This window comes from Melospiza georgiana, chromosome 24 (assembly GCF_028018845.1).
Source record: "Melospiza georgiana isolate bMelGeo1 chromosome 24, bMelGeo1.pri, whole genome shotgun sequence".
NCBI classification, from domain to species: Eukaryota; Metazoa; Chordata; class Aves; order Passeriformes; family Passerellidae; genus Melospiza; species Melospiza georgiana.
The window spans coordinates 740003-758735 of NC_080453.1; positions in this window are offsets into that span (position 1 = coordinate 740003).

Sequence of the window (18733 nt, forward strand, 5' to 3'; positions counted from 1 at the left end):
CCCAAGGGGAGCGCAAAAGTGACACAACATGCCTGCCTCCACAGCTATTTCCATGAGACCATCCCCAACCTTAGGCTGGTTTTCCTTCCTAGCGTTGAGTTTTGAGTTAGGCCTATGGTTAGTGTTCTTTTAACCTGAAAGCCCTGAGTTCCAAGAACACAGCAGCTGCGAAGGACTACCCAAGAAGAGCACAAAAGTACCACCACATGCCTGCCTCCACAGCTATTTCCTTGGGGACATCCCTAATTCCTGGCTGATACGCCTTTCTCGTTGTCGGGTTGGGGTTAGGTAGGCCTTGTGCTAGGATTTTTAAAATCAGGAAGCCCAGACCTCCAGGCACACTGGAGCTGTGAAAGGCATCCAAAAGGGAGTGCAAAAGTGCCACAACATGGCTGCTTTCACAGCTTTTTCCTTAGGAAGAACCCTAATACCCGGCTGATTTACCTTCCTAGGGTTACTGTTAGGCTTGGGCCAAGGACTTTTAAAACCAGGAAGCCCTGTGCTCCAGGCACACTGCAGCTGTTCAAGGCATCCCAATGGGAGTGCAAAAGTGACACAACTTGGCTGCCTCCACTGCTATTTCCATGAGACCATCCCGAATCATAGGCTGATTTTCCTTCCTAGCGTTGAGTTTTGAGTTAGGCCTAGGGTTAGAGTTTTTTAACCAGAAAGCCCTGAGTTCCAAGAACACAGCAGCTGCGAAGGACTACCCAAGAAGAGCACAAAAGTACCACAACATGCCTGCCTCCACAGCTATTTCCTTGGGGACATCCCTAATTCCTGGCTGATTTGCCTTTCTCGTCGTCGGGTTGGGGTTAGGTAGGCCTTGTGCTAGGATATTTAAAAGCAGGAAACCCAGACCTCCAAGCACACTGGAGCTGTGAAATGCATCCAAAAGGGAGTGCAAAAGGGCCACAACATGGCTGCTTTCACAGCTTTTTTCTGTGCACCAACACTATACCTTCTCTGATATATCTCCCTAGGGTTAGGGTTCAGCCTAGGGCTAGGATTTTTTGAACCAGGAAGCCCTGTGTTCCAGGCTTACTGTAGCTGCCAAAGGCATCCAAGGGAGCGCAGAAGTGCCACAACATGGCTGCTTTCACAGCTTTTTCCTTAGGAAGAACCCTAATACCCGGCTGATTTACCTTCCTAGGGTTACTGTTAGGCTTGGGCCAAGGACTTTGAAAACCAGGAAGCCCTGTGCTCCAGGCACACTGCAGCTGTTCAAGGCATCCCAAGGGGAGCGCAAAAGTGACACAACATGCCTGCCTCCACAGCTATTTCCATGAGACCATCCCCAACCTTAGGCTGGTTTTCCTTCCTAGCGTTGAGTTTTGAGTTAGGCCTATGGTTAGTGTTCTTTTAACCTGAAAGCCCTGAGTTCCAAGAACACAGCAGCTGCGAAGGACTACCCAAGAAGAGCACAAAAGTACCACCACATGCCTGCCTCCACAGCTATTTCCTTGGGGACATCCCTAATTCCTGGCTGATACGCCTTTCTCGTTGTCGGGTTGGGGTTAGGTAGGCCTTGTGCTAGGATTTTTAAAATCAGGAAGCCCAGACCTCCAGGCACACTGGAGCTGTGAAAGGCATCCAAAAGGGAGTGCAAAAGTGCCACAACATGGCTGCTTTCACAGCTTTTTCCTTAGGAAGAACCCTAATCCCCAGCTGATTTACCTTCCTAGGGTTACTGTTAGGCTTGGGCCAAGGACTTTGAAAACCAGGAAGCCCTGTGCTCCAGGCACACTGCAGCTGTTCAAGGCATCCCAAGGGGAGCGCAAAAGTGACACAACTTGGCTGCCTCCACTGCTATTTCCATGAGACCATCCCGAATCATAGGCTGATTTTCCTTCCTAGCGTTGAGGTTTGAGTTAGGCCTAGGGTTAGAGTTTTTTAACCAGAAAGCCCTGAGTTCCAAGAACACAGCAGCTGCGAAGGACTACCCAAGAAGAGCACAAAAGTACCACAACATGCCTGCCTCCACAGCTATTTCCTTGGGGACATCCCTAATTCCTGGCTGATTTGCCTTTCTCGTCGTCGGGTTGGGGTTAGGTAGGCCTTGTGCTAGGATATTTAAAAGCAGGAAACCCAGACCTCCAAGCACACTGGAGCTGTGAAATGCATCCAAAAGGGAGTGCAAAAGGGCCACAACATGGCTGCTTTCACAGCTTTTTTCTGTGCACCAACACTATACCTTCTCTGATATATCTCCCTAGGGTTAGGGTTCAGCCTAGGGCTAGGATTTTTTGAACCAGGAAGCCCTGTGTTCCAGGCTTACTGTAGCTGCCAAAGGCATCCCAAAGGGAGCGCAGAAGTGCCACAACATGGCTGCTTTCACAGCTTTTTCCTTAGGAAGAACCCTAATACCCGGCTGATTTACCTTCCTAGGGTTACTGTTAGGCTTGGGCCAAGGACTTTTAAAACCAGGAAGCCCTGTGCTCCAGGCACCCTGCAGCTGTTCAAGGCATCCCAAGGGGAGCGCAAAAGTGACACAACTTGGCTGCCTCCACTGCTATTTCCATGAGACCATCCTGAACCATAGGCTGATTTTCCTTCCTAGCGTTGAGGTTTGAGTTAGGCCTAGGGTTAGGGTTCTTTCAACCCGAAAGCCCTGAGTTCCAAGAATACAGCAGCTGCGAAGGACTACCCAAGAAGAGCACAAAAGTACCACAACATGCCTGCCTCCCCAGCTATTTCATTGGGCACATCCCTAATTCCTGGCTGATTTGCCTTTCTCGTCGTCGGGTTGGGGTTAGGTAGGCCTTGTGCTAGGATTTTTAAAATCAGGAAGCCCAGACCTCCAGGCACACTGGAGCTGTGAAAGGCAGCCAAAAGGGAGTGCAAAAGTGCCACAACATGGCTGCTTTCACAGCTTTTTCCTTAGGAAGAACCCTAATACCCGGCTGATTTACCTTCCTAGGGTTACTGTTAGGCTTGGGCCAAGGACTTTTAAAACCAGGAAGCCCTGTGCTCCAGGCACCCTGCAGCTGTTCAAGGCATCCCAAGGGGAGCGCAAAAGTGACACAACTTGGCTGCCTCCACTGCTATTTCCATGAGACCATCCTGAACCATAGGCTGATTTTCCTTCCTAGCGTTGAGGTTTGAGTTAGGCCTAGGGTTAGGGTTCTTTCAACCAGAAAGCCCTGAGTTCCAAGAATACAGCAGCTGCGAAGGACTACCCAAGAAGAGCACAAAAGTACCACAACATGCCTGCCTCCCCAGCTATTTCATTGGGCACATCCCTAATTCCTGGCTGATTTGCCTTTCTCGTCGTCGGGTTGGGGTTAGGTAGGCCTTGTGCTAGGATTTTTAAAATCAGGAAGCCCAGAGCTCCAGGCACACTGGAGCTGTGAAAGGCAGCCAAAAGGGAGTGCAAAAGTGCCACAACATGGCTGCTTTCACAGCTTTTTCCTTAGGAAGAACCCTAATACCCGGCTGATTTACCTTCCTAGGGTTACTGTTAGGCTTCGGGCTAGGACTTTTAAAACCAGGAAGCCCTGTGCTCCAGGCACACTGCAGCTGTTCAAGGCATCCCAATGGGAGTGCAAAAGTGACACAACTTGGCTGCCTCCACTGCTATTTCCATGAGACCATCCCGAATCATAGGCTGATTTTCCTTCCTAGCGTTGAGTTTTGAGTTAGGCCTAGGGTTAGAGTTTTTTAACCAGAAAGCCCTGAGTTCCAAGAACACAGCAGCTGCGAAGGACTACCCAAGAAGAGCACAAAAGTACCACAACATGCCTGCCTCCACAGCTATTTCCTTGGGGACATCCCTAATTCCTGGCTGATTTGCCTTTCTCGTCGTCGGGTTGGGGTTAGGTAGGCCTTGTGCTAGGATATTTAAAAGCAGGAAACCCAGACCTCCAAGCACACTGGAGCTGTGAAATGCATCCAAAAGGGAGTGCAAAAGGGCCACAACATGGCTGCTTTCACAGCTTTTTTCTGTGCACCAACACTATACCTTCTCTGATATATCTCCCTAGGGTTAGGGTTCAGCCTAGGGCTAGGATTTTTTGAACCAGGAAGCCCTGTGTTCCAGGCTTACTGTAGCTGCCAAAGGCATCCAAGGGAGCGCAGAAGTGCCACAACATGGCTGCTTTCACAGCTTTTTCCTTAGGAAGAACCCTAATACCCGGCTGATTTACCTTCCTAGGGTTACTGTTAGGCTTGGGCCAAGGACTTTGAAAACCAGGAAGCCCTGTGCTCCAGGCACACTGCAGCTGTTCAAGGCATCCCAAGGGGAGCGCAAAAGTGACACAACATGCCTGCCTCCACAGCTATTTCCATGAGACCATCCCCAACCTTAGGCTGGTTTTCCTTCCTAGCGTTGAGTTTTGAGTTAGGCCTATGGTTACTGTTCTTTTAACCTGAAAGCCCTGAGTTCCAAGAACACAGCAGCTGCGAAGGACTACCCAAGAAGAGCACAAAAGTACCACCACATGCCTGCCTCCACAGCTATTTCCTTGGGGACATCCCTAATTCCTGGCTGATACGCCTTTCTCGTTGTCGGGTTGGGGTTAGGTAGGCCTTGTGCTAGGATTTTTAAAATCAGGAAACCCAGACCTCCAGGCACACTGGAGCTGTGAAAGGCATCCAAAAGGGAGTGCAAAAGTGCCACAACATGGCTGCTTTCACAGCTTTTTCCTTAGGAAGAACCCTAATCCCCAGCTGATTTACCTTCCTAGGGTTACTGTTAGGCTTGGGCCAAGGACTTTGAAAACCAGGAAGCCCTGTGCTCCAGGCACACTGCAGCTGTTCAAGGCATCCCAAGGGGAGCGCAAAAGTGACACAACTTGGCTGCCTCCACTGCTATTTCCATGAGACCATCCCGAATCATAGGCTGATTTTCCTTCCTAGCGTTGAGGTTTGAGTTAGGCCTAGGGTTAGAGTTTTTTAACCAGAAAGCCCTGAGTTCCAAGAACACAGCAGCTGCGAAGGACTACCCAAGAAGAGCACAAAAGTACCACAACATGCCTGCCTCCACAGCTATTTCCTTGGGGACATCCCTAATTCCTGGCTGATTTGCCTTTCTCGTCGTCGGGTTGGGGTTAGGTAGGCCTTGTGCTAGGATATTTAAAAGCAGGAAACCCAGACCTCCAAGCACACTGGAGCTGTGAAATGCATCCAAAAGGGAGTGCAAAAGGGCCACAACATGGCTGCTTTCACAGCTTTTTTCTGTGCACCAACACTATACCTTCTCTGATATATCTCCCTAGGGTTAGGGTTCAGCCTAGGGCTAGGATTTTTTGAACCAGGAAGCCCTGTGTTCCAGGCTTACTGTAGCTGCCAAAGGCATCCCAAAGGGAGCGCAGAAGTGCCACAACATGGCTGCTTTCACAGCTTTTTCCTTAGGAAGAACCCTAATACCCGGCTGATTTACCTTCCTAGGGTTACTGTTAGGCTTGGGCCAAGGACTTTTAAAACCAGGAAGCCCTGTGCTCCAGGCACCCTGCAGCTGTTCAAGGCATCCCAAGGGGAGCGCAAAAGTGACACAACTTGGCTGCCTCCACTGCTATTTCCATGAGACCATCCTGAACCATAGGCTGATTTTCCTTCCTAGCGTTGAGGTTTGAGTTAGGCCTAGGGTTAGGGTTCTTTCAACCCGAAAGCCCTGAGTTCCAAGAATACAGCAGCTGCGAAGGACTACCCAAGAAGAGCACAAAAGTACCACAACATGCCTGCCTCCCCAGCTATTTCATTGGGCACATCCCTAATTCCTGGCTGATTTGCCTTTCTCGTCGTCGGGTTGGGGTTAGGTAGGCCTTGTGCTAGGATTTTTAAAATCAGGAAGCCCAGACCTCCAGGCACACTGGAGCTGTGAAAGGCAGCCAAAAGGGAGTGCAAAAGTGCCACAACATGGCTGCTTTCACAGCTTTTTCCTTAGGAAGAACCCTAATACCCGGCTGATTTACCTTCCTAGGGTTACTGTTAGGCTTCGGCCTAGGACTTTTAAAACCAGGAAGCCCTGTGCTCCAGGCACACTGCAGCTGTTCAAGGCATCCCAACGGGAGCGCAAAAGTGACACAACTTGGCTGCCTCCACTGCTATTTCCATGAGACCATCCCGAATCATAGGCTGATTTTCCTTCCTAGCGTTGAGGTTTGAGTTAGGCCTAGGGTTAGGGTTCTTTCAACCCGAAAGCCCTGAGTTCCAAGAATACAGCAGCTGCGAAGGACTACCCAAGAAGAGCACAAAAGTACCACAACATGCCTGCCTCCCCAGCTATTTCATTGGGCACATCCCTAATTCCTGGCTGATTTGCCTTTCTCGTCGTCGGGTTGGGGTTAGGTAGGCCTTGTGCTAGGAATTTTAAAATCAGGAAGCCCAGACCTCCAGGCACACTGGAGCTGTGAAAGGCAGCCAAAAGGGAGTGCAAAAGTGCCACAACATGGCTGCTTTCACAGCTTTTTCCTTAGGAAGAACCCTAATACCCGGCTGATTTACCTTCCTAGGGTTACTGTTAGGCTTCGGGCTAGGACTTTTAAAACCAGGAAGCCCTGTGCTCCAGGCACACTGCAGCTGTTCAAGGCATCCCAATGGGAGTGCAAAAGTGACACAACTTGGCTGCCTCCACTGCTATTTCCATGAGACCATCCCGAATCATAGGCTGATTTTCCTTCCTAGCGTTGAGGTTTGAGTTAGGCCTAGGGTTAGAGTTTTTTAACCAGAAAGCCCTGAGTTCCAAGAACACAGCAGCTGCGAAGGACTACCCAAGAAGAGCACAAAAGTACCACAACATGCCTGCCTCCACAGCTATTTCCTTGGGGACATCCCTAATTCCTGGCTGATTTGCCTTTCTCGTCGTCGGGTTGGGGTTAGGTAGGCCTTGTGCTAGGATATTTAAAAGCAGGAAACCCAGACCTCCAAGCACACTGGAGCTGTGAAATGCATCCAAAAGGGAGTGCAAAAGGGCCACAACATGGCTGCTTTCACAGCTTTTTTCTGTGCACCAACACTATACCTTCTCTGATATATCTCCCTAGGGTTAGGGTTCAGCCTAGGGCTAGGATTTTTTGAACCAGGAAGCCCTGTGTTCCAGGCTTACTGTAGCTGCCAAAGGCATCCAAGGGAGCGCAGAAGTGCCACAACATGGCTGCTTTCACAGCTTTTTCCTTAGGAAGAACCCTAATACCCGGCTGATTTACCTTCCTAGGGTTACTGTTAGGCTTGGGCCAAGGACTTTGAAAACCAGGAAGCCCTGTGCTCCAGGCACACTGCAGCTGTTCAAGGCATCCCAAGGGGAGCGCAAAAGTGACACAACTTGGCTGCCTCCACTGCTATTTCCATGAGACCATCCCCAACCTTAGGCTGGTTTTCCTTCCTAGCGTTGAGTTTTGAGTTAGGCCTATGGTTACTGTTCTTTTAACCTGAAAGCCCTGAGTTCCAAGAACACAGCAGCTGCGAAGGACTACCCAAGAAGAGCACAAAAGTACCACCACATGCCTGCCTCCACAGCTATTTCCTTGGGGACATCCCTAATTCCTGGCTGATACGCCTTTCTCGTTGTCGGGTTGGGGTTAGGTAGGCCTTGTGCTAGGATTTTTAAAATCAGGAAGCCCAGACCTCCAGGCACACTGGAGCTGTGAAAGGCATCCAAAAGGGAGTGCAAAAGTGCCACAACATGGCTGCTTTCACAGCTTTTTCCTTAGGAAGAACTCTAATCCCCAGCTGATTTACCTTCCTAGGGTTACTGTTAGGCTTGGGCCAAGGACTTTTAAAACCAGGAAGCCCTGTGCTCCAGGCACACTGCAGCTGTTCAAGGCATCCCAAGGGGAGCGCAAAAGTGACACAACTTGGCTGCCTCCACTGCTATTTCCATGAGACCATCCCGAATCATAGGCTGATTTTCCTTCCTAGCGTTGAGGTTTGAGTTAGGCCTAGGGTTAGAGTTTTTTAACCAGAAAGCCCTGAGTTCCAAGAACACAGCAGCTGCGAAGGACTACCCAAGAAGAGCACAAAAGTACCACAACATGCCTGCCTCCACAGCTATTTCCTTGGGGACATCCCTAATTCCTGGCTGATTTGCCTTTCTCGTCGTCGGGTTGGGGTTAGGTAGGCCTTGTGCTAGGATATTTAAAAGCAGGAAACCCAGACCTCCAAGCACACTGGAGCTGTGAAATGCATCCAAAAGGGAGTGCAAAAGGGCCACAACATGGCTGCTTTCACAGCTTTTTTCTGTGCACCAACACTATACCTTCTCTGATATATCTCCCTAGGGTTAGGGTTCAGCCTAGGGCTAGGATTTTTTGAACCAGGAAGCCCTGTGTTCCAGGCTTACTGTAGCTGCCAAAGGCATCCCAAAGGGAGCGCAGAAGTGCCACAACATGGCTGCTTTCACAGCTTTTTCCTTAGGAAGAACCCTAATACCCGGCTGATTTACCTTCCTAGGGTTACTGTTAGGCTTGGGCCAAGGACTTTTAAAACCAGGAAGCCCTGTGCTCCAGGCACCCTGCAGCTGTTCAAGGCATCCCAAGGGGAGCGCAAAAGTGACACAACTTGGCTGCCTCCACTGCTATTTCCATGAGACCATCCTGAACCATAGGCTGATTTTCCTTCCTAGCGTTGAGGTTTGAGTTAGGCCTAGGGTTAGGGTTCTTTCAACCAGAAAGCCCTGAGTTCCAAGAATACAGCAGCTGCGAAGGACTACCCAAGAAGAGCACAAAAGTACCACAACATGCCTGCCTCCCCAGCTATTTCATTGGGCACATCCCTAATTCCTGGCTGATTTGCCTTTCTCGTCGTCGGGTTGGGGTTAGGTAGGCCTTGTGCTAGGATTTTTAAAATCAGGAAGCCCAGAGCTCCAGGCACACTGGAGCTGTGAAAGGCAGCCAAAAGGGAGTGCAAAAGTGCCACAACATGGCTGCTTTCACAGCTTTTTCCTTAGGAAGAACCCTAATACCCGGCTGATTTACCTTCCTAGGGTTACTGTTAGGCTTCGGGCTAGGACTTTTAAAACCAGGAAGCCCTGTGCTCCAGGCACACTGCAGCTGTTCAAGGCATCCCAATGGGAGTGCAAAAGTGACACAACTTGGCTGCCTCCACTGCTATTTCCATGAGACCATCCCGAATCATAGGCTGATTTTCCTTCCTAGCGTTGAGTTTTGAGTTAGGCCTAGGGTTAGAGTTTTTTAACCAGAAAGCCCTGAGTTCCAAGAACACAGCAGCTGCGAAGGACTACCCAAGAAGAGCACAAAAGTACCACAACATGCCTGCCTCCACAGCTATTTCCTTGGGGACATCCCTAATTCCTGGCTGATTTGCCTTTCTCGTCGTCGGGTTGGGGTTAGGTAGGCCTTGTGCTAGGATATTTAAAAGCAGGAAACCCAGACCTCCAAGCACACTGGAGCTGTGAAATGCATCCAAAAGGGAGTGCAAAAGGGCCACAACATGGCTGCTTTCACAGCTTTTTTCTGTGCACCAACACTATACCTTCTCTGATATATCTCCCTAGGGTTAGGGTTCAGCCTAGGGCTAGGATTTTTTGAACCAGGAAGCCCTGTGTTCCAGGCTTACTGTAGCTGCCAAAGGCATCCAAGGGAGCGCAGAAGTGCCACAACATGGCTGCTTTCACAGCTTTTTCCTTAGGAAGAACCCTAATACCCGGCTGATTTACCTTCCTAGGGTTACTGTTAGGCTTGGGCCAAGGACTTTGAAAACCAGGAAGCCCTGTGCTCCAGGCACACTGCAGCCGTTCAAGGCATCCCAAGGGGAGCGCAAAAGTGACACAACATGCCTGCCTCCACAGCTATTTCCATGAGACCATCCCCAACCTTAGGCTGGTTTTCCTTCCTAGCGTTGAGTTTTGAGTTAGGCCTATGGTTAGTGTTCTTTTAACCTGAAAGCCCTGAGTTCCAAGAACACAGCAGCTGCGAAGGACTACCCAAGAAGAGCACAAAAGTACCACCACATGCCTGCCTCCACAGCTATTTCCTTGGGGACATCCCTAATTCCTGGCTGATACGCCTTTCTCGTTGTCGGGTTGGGGTTAGGTAGGCCTTGTGCTAGGATTTTTAAAATCAGGAAGCCCAGACCTCCAGGCACACTGGAGCTGTGAAAGGCATCCAAAAGGGAGTGCAAAAGTGCCACAACATGGCTGCTTTCACAGCTTTTTCCTTAGGAAGAACCCTAATCCCCAGCTGATTTACCTTCCTAGGGTTACTGTTAGGCTTGGGCCAAGGACTTTGAAAACCAGGAAGCCCTGTGCTCCAGGCACACTGCAGCTGTTCAAGGCATCCCAAGGGGAGCGCAAAAGTGACACAACTTGGCTGCCTCCACTGCTATTTCCATGAGACCATCCCGAATCATAGGCTGATTTTCCTTCCTAGCGTTGAGGTTTGAGTTAGGCCTAGGGTTAGAGTTTTTTAACCAGAAAGCCCTGAGTTCCAAGAACACAGCAGCTGCGAAGGACTACCCAAGAAGAGCACAAAAGTACCACAACATGCCTGCCTCCACAGCTATTTCCTTGGGGACATCCCTAATTCCTGGCTGATTTGCCTTTCTCGTCGTCGGGTTGGGGTTAGGTAGGCCTTGTGCTAGGATATTTAAAAGCAGGAAACCCAGACCTCCAAGCACACTGGAGCTGTGAAATGCATCCAAAAGGGAGTGCAAAAGGGCCACAACATGGCTGCTTTCACAGCTTTTTTCTGTGCACCAACACTATACCTTCTCTGATATATCTCCCTAGGGTTAGGGTTCAGCCTAGGGCTAGGATTTTTTGAATCAGGAAGCCCTGTGTTCCAGGCTTACTGTAGCTGCCAAAGGCATCCCAAAGGGAGCGCAGAAGTGCCACAACATGGCTGCTTTCACAGCTTTTTCCTTAGGAAGAACCCTAATACCCGGCTGATTTACCTTCCTAGGGTTACTGTTAGGCTTGGGCCAAGGACTTTTAAAACCAGGAAGCCCTGTGCTCCAGGCACCCTGCAGCTGTTCAAGGCATCCCAAGGGGAGCGCAAAAGTGACACAACTTGGCTGCCTCCACTGCTATTTCCATGAGACCATCCTGAACCATAGGCTGATTTTCCTTCCTAGCGTTGAGGTTTGAGTTAGGCCTAGGGTTAGGGTTCTTTCAACCCGAAAGCCCTGAGTTCCAAGAATACAGCAGCTGCGAAGGACTACCCAAGAAGAGCACAAAAGTACCACAACATGCCTGCCTCCCCAGCTATTTCATTGGGCACATCCCTAATTCCTGGCTGATTTGCCTTTCTCGTCGTCGGGTTGGGGTTAGGTAGGCCTTGTGCTAGGATTTTTAAAATCAGGAAGCCCAGACCTCCAGGCACACTGGAGCTGTGAAAGGCAGCCAAAAGGGAGTGCAAAAGTGCCACAACATGGCTGCTTTCACAGCTTTTTCCTTAGGAAGAACCCTAATACCCGGCTGATTTACCTTCCTAGGGTTACTGTTAGGCTTCGGCCTAGGACTTTTAAAACCAGGAAGCCCTGTGCTCCAGGCACACTGCAGCTGTTCAAGGCATCCCAACGGGAGCGCAAAAGTGACACAACTTGGCTGCCTCCACTGCTATTTCCATGAGACCATCCCGAATCATAGGCTGATTTTCCTTCCTAGCGTTGAGGTTTGAGTTAGGCCTAGGGTTAGAGTTTTTTAACCAGAAAACCCTGAGTTCCAAGAACACAGCAGCTGCGAAGGACTACCCAAGAAGAGCACAAAAGTACCACAACATGCCTGCCTCCACAGCTATTTCCTTGGGGACATCCCTAATTCCTGGCTGATTTGCCTTTCTCGTCGTCGGGTTGGGGTTAGGTAGGCCTTGTGCTAGGATATTTAAAAGCAGGAAACCCAGACCTCCAAGCACACTGGAGCTGTGAAATGCATCCAAAAGGGAGTGCAAAAGGGCCACAACATGGCTGCTTTCACAGCTTTTTTCTGTGCACCAACACTATACCTTCTCTGATATATCTCCCTAGGGTTAGGGTTCAGCCTAGGGCTAGGATTTTTTGAACCAGGAAGCCCTGTGTTCCAGGCTTACTGTAGCTGCCAAAGGCATCCCAAAGGGAGCGCAGAAGTGCCACAACATGGCTGCTTTCACAGCTTTTTCCTTAGGAAGAACCCTAATACCCGGCTGATTTACCTTCCTAGGGTTACTGTTAGGCTTGGGCCAAGGACTTTGAAAACCAGGAAGCCCTGTGCTCCAGGCACCCTGCAGCTGTTCAAGGCATCCCAAGGGGAGCGCAAAAGTGACACAACTTGGCTGCCTCCACTGCTATTTCCATGAGACCATCCTGAACCATAGGCTGATTTTCCTTCCTAGCGTTGAGGTTTGAGTTAGGCCTAGGGTTAGGGTTCTTTCAACCAGAAAGCCCTGAGTTCCAAGAATACAGCAGCTGCGAAGGACTACCCAAGAAGAGCACAAAAGTACCACAACATGCCTGCCTCCCCAGCTATTTCATTGGGCACATCCCTAATTCCTGGCTGATTTGCCTTTCTCGTCGTCGGGTTGGGGTTAGGTAGGCCTTGTGCTAGGATTTTTAAAATCAGGAAGCCCAGAGCTCCAGGCACACTGGAGCTGTGAAAGGCAGCCAAAAGGGAGTGCAAAAGTGCCACAACATGGCTGCTTTCACAGCTTTTTCCTTAGGAAGAACCCTAATACCCGGCTGATTTACCTTCCTAGGGTTACTGTTAGGCTTGGGCCAAGGACTTTGAAAACCAGGAAGCCCTGTGCTCCAGGCACACTGCAGCTGTTCAAGGCATCCCAACGGGAGCGCAAAAGTGACACAACTTGGCTGCCTCCACTGCTATTTCCATGAGACCATCCCGAATCATAGGCTGATTTTCCTTCCTAGCGTTGAGGTTTGAGTTAGGCCTAGGGTTAGTGTTCTTTTAACCTGAAAGCCCTGAGTTCCAAGAACACAGCAGATGCGAAGGACCACCCAAGAAGAGCACAAAAGTACCACAACATGCCTGCCTCCACAGCTATTTCCTTGGGGACATCCCTAATTCCTGGCTGATTTGCCTTTCTCGTCGTCGGGTTGGGGTTAGGTAGGCCTTGTGCTAGGATATTTAAAAGCAGGAAACCCAGACCTCCAAGCACACTGGAGCTGTGAAAGGCATCCAAAAGGGAGTGCAAAAGGGCCACAACATGGCTGCTTTCACAGCTTTTTTCTTGGCACCATCACTATACCTTCTCTGATATATCTCCCTAGGGTTAGGGTTAGGGTTCAGCCTAGGGCTAGGATTTTTTGAACCAGGAAGCCCTGTGTTCCAGGCTTACTGTAGCTGCCAAAGGCATCCAAGGGAGCGCAGAAGTGCCACAACATGGCTGCTTTCACAGCTTTTTCCTTAGGAAGAACCCTAATACCCGGCTGATTTACCTTCCTAGGGTTACTGTTAGGCTTGGGCCAAGGACTTTGAAAACCAGGAAGCCCTGTGCTCCAGGCACACTGCAGCTGTTCAAGGCATCCCAAGGGGAGCGCAAAAGTGACACAACTTGGCTGCCTCCACTGCTATTTCCATGAGACCATCCTGAACCATAGGCTGATTTTCCTTCCTAGCGTTGAGGTTTGAGTTAGGCCTAGGGTTAGGGTTCTTTCAACCAGAAAGCCCTGAGTTCCAAGAATACAGCAGCTGCGAAGGACTACCCAAGAAGAGCACAAAAGTACCACAACATGCCTGCCTCCCCAGCTATTTCATTGGGCACATCCCTAATTCCTGGCTGATTTGCCTTTCTCGTCGTCGGGTTGGGGTTAGGTAGGCCTTGTGCTAGGATTTTTAAAATCAGGAAGCCCAGACCTCCAGGCACACTGGAGCTGTGAAAGGCAGCCAAAAGGGAGTGCAAAAGTGCCACAACATGGCTGCTTTCACAGCTTTTTCCTTAGGAAGAACCCTAATACCCGGCTGATTTACCTTCCTAGGGTTACTGTTAGGCTTGGGCCAAGGACTTTTAAAACCAGGAAGCCCTGTGCTCCAGGCACACTGCAGCTGTTCAAGGCATCCCAAGGGGAGCGCAAAAGTGACACAACTTGGCTGCCTCCACTGCTATTTCCATGAGACCATCCTGAACCATAGGCTGGTTTTCCTTCCTAGCGTTGAGGTTTGAGTTAGGCCTAGGGTTAGGGTTCTTTCAACCAGAAAGCCCTGAGTTCCAAGAATACAGCAGCTGCGAAGGACTACCCAAGAAGAGCACAAAAGTACCACCACATGCCTGCCTCCACAGCTATTTCCTTGGGGACATCCCTAATTCCTGGCTGATTTGCCTTTCTCGTCGTCGGGTTGGGGTTAGGTAGGCCTTGTGCTAGGATTTTTAAAATCAGGAAGCCCAGACCTCCAGGCACACTGGAGCTGTGAAAGGCAGCCAAAAGGGAGTGCAAAAGTGCCACAACATGGCTGCTTTCACAGCTTTTTCCTTAGGAAGAACCCTAATACCCGGCTGATTTACCTTCCTAGGGTTACTGTTAGGCTTGGGCCAAGGACTTTTAAAACCAGGAAGCCCTGTGCTCCAGGCACACTGCAGCTGTTCAAGGCATCCCAATGGGAGTGCAAAAGTGACACAACATGGCTGCTTCCACTGCTATTTCCATGAGACCATCCCGAATCATAGGCTGATTTTCCTTCCTAGCGTTGAGGTTTGAGTTAGGCCTAGGGTTAGAGTTTTAAAACCAGAAAGCCCTGAGTTCCAAGAACACAGCAGCTGCGAAGGACTACCCAAGAAGAGCACAAAAGTACCACAACATGCCTGCCTCCACAGCTATTTCCTTGGGGACATCCCTAATTCCTGGCTGATTTGCCTTTCTCGTCGTCGGGTTGGGGTTAGGTAGGCCTTGTGCTAGGATATTTAAAAGCAGGAAACCCAGACCTCCAAGCACACTGGAGCTGTGAAAGGCATCCAAAAGGGAGTGCAAAAGGGCCACAACATGGCTGCTTTCACAGCTTTTTTCTTGGCACCATCACTATACCTTCTCTGATATATCTCCCTAGGGTTAGGGTTCAGCCTAGGGCTAGGATTTTTTGAACCAGGAAGCCCTGTGTTCCAGGCTTACTGTAGCTGCCAAAGGCATCCAAGGGAGCGCAGAAGTGCCACAACATGGCTGCTTTCACAGCTTTTTCCTTAGGAAGAACCCTAATACCCGGCTGATTTACCTTCCTAGGGTTACTGTTAGGCTTGGGCCAAGGACTTTGAAAACCAGGAAGCCCTGTGCTCCAGGCACACTGCAGCTGTTCAAGGCATCCCAAGGGGAGCGCAAAAGTGACACAACTTGGCTGCCTCCACTGCTATTTCCATGAGACCATCCCCAACCTTAGGCTGGTTTTCCTTCCTAGCGTTGAGTTTTGAGTTAGGCCTATGGTTAGTGTTCTTTTAACCTGAAAGCCCTGAGTTCCAAGAACACAGCAGCTGCGAAGGACTACCCAAGAAGAGCACAAAAGTACCACCACATGCCTGCCTCCACAGCTATTTCCTTGGGGACATCCCTAATTCCTGGCTGATACGCCTTTCTCGTTGTCGGGTTGGGGTTAGGTAGGCCTTGTGCTAGGATTTTTAAAATCAGGAAGCCCAGACCTCCAGGCACACTGGAGCTGTGAAAGGCATCCAAAAGGGAGTGCAAAAGTGCCACAACATGGCTGCTTTCACAGCTTTTTCCTTAGGAAGAACTCTAATCCCCAGCTGATTTACCTTCCTAGGGTTACTGTGAGGCTTGGGCCAAGGACTTTGAAAACCAGGAAGCCCTGTGCTCCAGGCACACTGCAGCTGTTCAAGGCATCCCAACGGGAGCGCAAAAGTGACACAACTTGGCTGCCTCCACTGCTATTTCCATGAGACCATCCCGAATCATAGGCTGATTTTCCTTCCTAGCGTTGAGGTTTGAGTTAGGCCTAGGGTTAGAGTTTTTTAACCAGAAAGCCCTGAGTTCCAAGAACACAGCAGCTGCGAAGGACTACCCAAGAAGAGCACAAAAGTACCACAACATGCCTGCCTCCACAGCTATTTCCTTGGGGACATCCCTAATTCCTGGCTGATTTGCCTTTCTCGTCGTCGGGTTGGGGTTAGGTAGGCCTTGTGCTAGGATATTTAAAAGCAGGAAACCCAGACCTCCAAGCACACTGGAGCTGTGAAATGCATCCAAAAGGGAGTGCAAAAGGGCCACAACATGGCTGCTTTCACAGCTTTTTTCTGTGCACCAACACTATACCTTCTCTGATATATCTCCCTAGGGTTAGGGTTCAGCCTAGGGCTAGGATTTTTTGAACCAGGAAGCCCTGTGTTCCAGGCTTACTGTAGCTGCCAAAGGCATCCCAAAGGGAGCGCAGAAGTGCCACAACATGGCTGCTTTCACAGCTTTTTCCTTAGGAAGAACCCTAATACCCGGCTGATTTACCTTCCTAGGGTTACTGTTAGGCTTGGGCCAAGGACTTTTAAAACCAGGAAGCCCTGTGCTCCAGGCACCCTGCAGCTGTTCAAGGCATCCCAAGGGGAGCGCAAAAGTGACACAACTTGGCTGCCTCCACTGCTATTTCCATGAGACCATCCTGAACCATAGGCTGATTTTCCTTCCTAGCGTTGAGGTTTGAGTTAGGCCTAGGGTTAGGGTTCTTTCAACCAGAAAGCCCTGAGTTCCAAGAATACAGCAACTGCGAAGGACTACCCAAGAAGAGCACAAAAGTACCACAACATGCCTGCCTCCCCAGCTATTTCATTGGGCACATCCCTAATTCCTGGCTGATTTGCCTTTCTCGTCGTCGGGTTGGGGTTAGGTAGGCCTTGTGCTAGGATTTTTAAAATCAGGAAGCCCAGAGCTCCAGGCACACTGGAGCTGTGAAAGGCAGCCAAAAGGGAGTGCAAAAGTGCCACAACATGGCTGCTTTCACAGCTTTTTCCTTAGGAAGAACCCTAATACCCGGCTGATTTACCTTCCTAGGGTTACTGTTAGGCTTCGGGCTAGGACTTTTAAAACCAGGAAGCCCTGTGCTCCAGGCACACTGCAGCTGTTCAAGGCATCCCAATGGGAGTGCAAAAGTGACACAACTTGGCTGCCTCCACTGCTATTTCCATGAGACCATCCCGAATCATAGGCTGATTTTCCTTCCTAGCGTTGAGGTTTGAGTTAGGCCTAGGGTTAGAGTTTTTTAACCAGAAAGCCCTGAGTTCCAAGAACACAGCAGCTGCGAAGGACTACCCAAGAAGAGCACAAAAGTACCACAACATGCCTGCCTCCACAGCTATTTCCTTGGGGACATCCCTAATTCCTGGCTGATTTGCCTTTCTCGTCGTCGGGTTGGGGTTAGGTAGGCCTTGTGCTAGGATATTTAAAAGCAGGAAACCCAGACCTCCAAGCACACTGGAGCTGTGAAATGCATCCAAAAGGGAGTGCAAAAGGGCCACAACATGGCTGCTTTCACAGCTTTTTTCTGTGCACCAACACTATACCTTCTCTGATATATCTCCCTAGGGTTAGGGTTCAGCCTAGGGCTAGGATTTTTTGAACCAGGAAGCCCTGTGTTCCAGGCTTACTGTAGCTGCCAAAGGCATCCAAGGGAGCGCAGAAGTGCCACAACATGGCTGCTTTCACAGCTTTTTCCTTAGGAAGAACCCTAATACCCGGCTGATTTACCTTCCTAGGGTTACTGTTAGGCTTGGGCCAAGGACTTTGAAAACCAGGAAGCCCTGTGCTCCAGGCACACTGCAGCTGTTCAAGGCATCCCAAGGGGAGCGCAAAAGTGACACAACATGCCTGCCTCCACAGCTATTTCCATGAGACCATCCCCAACCTTAGGCTGGTTTTCCTTCCTAGCGTTGAGTTTTGAGTTAGGCCTATGGTTAGTGTTCTTTTAACCTGAAAGCCCTGAGTTCCAAGAACACAGCAGCTGCGAAGGACTACCCAAGAAGAGCACAAAAGTACCACCACATGCCTGCCTCCACAGCTATTTCCTTGGGGACATCCCTAATTCCTGGCTGATACGCCTTTCTCGTTGTCGGGTTGGGGTTAGGTAGGCCTTGTGCTAGGATTTTTAAAATCAGGAAGCCCAGACCTCCAGGCACACTGGAGCTGTGAAAGGCATCCAAAAGGGAGTGCAAAAGTGCCACAACATGGCTGCTTTCACAGCTTTTTCCTTAGGAAGAACCCTAATCCCCAGCTGATTTACCTTCCTAGGGTTACTGTTAGGCTTGGGCCAAGGACTTTGAAAACCAGGAAGCCCTGTGCTCCAGGCACACTGCAGCTGTTCAAGGCATCCCAAGGGGAGCGCAAAAGTGACACAACTTGGCTGCCTCCACTGCTATTTCCATGAGACCATCCCGAATCATAGGCTGATTTTCCTTCCTAGCGTTGAGGTTTGAGTTAGGCCTAGGGTTAGAGTTTTTTAACCAGAAAGCCCTGAGTTCCAAGAACACAGCAGCTGCGAAGGACTACCCAAGAAGAGCACAAAAGTACCACAACATGCCTGCCTCCACAGCTATTTCCTTGGGGACATCCCTAATTCCTGGCTGATTTGCCTTTCTCGTCGTCGGGTTGGGGTTAGGTAGGCCTTGTGCTAGGATATTTAAAAGCAGGAAACCCAGACCTCCAAGCACACTGGAGCTGTGAAATGCATCCAAAAGGGAGTGCAAAAGGGCCACAACATGGCTGCTTTCACAGCTTTTTTCTGTGCACCAACACTATACCTTCTCTGATATATCTCCCTAGGGTTAGGGTTCAGCCTAGGGCTAGGATTTTTTGAACCAGGAAGCCCTGTGTTCCAGGCTTACTGTAGCTGCCAAAGGCATCCCAAAGGGAGCGCAGAAGTGCCACA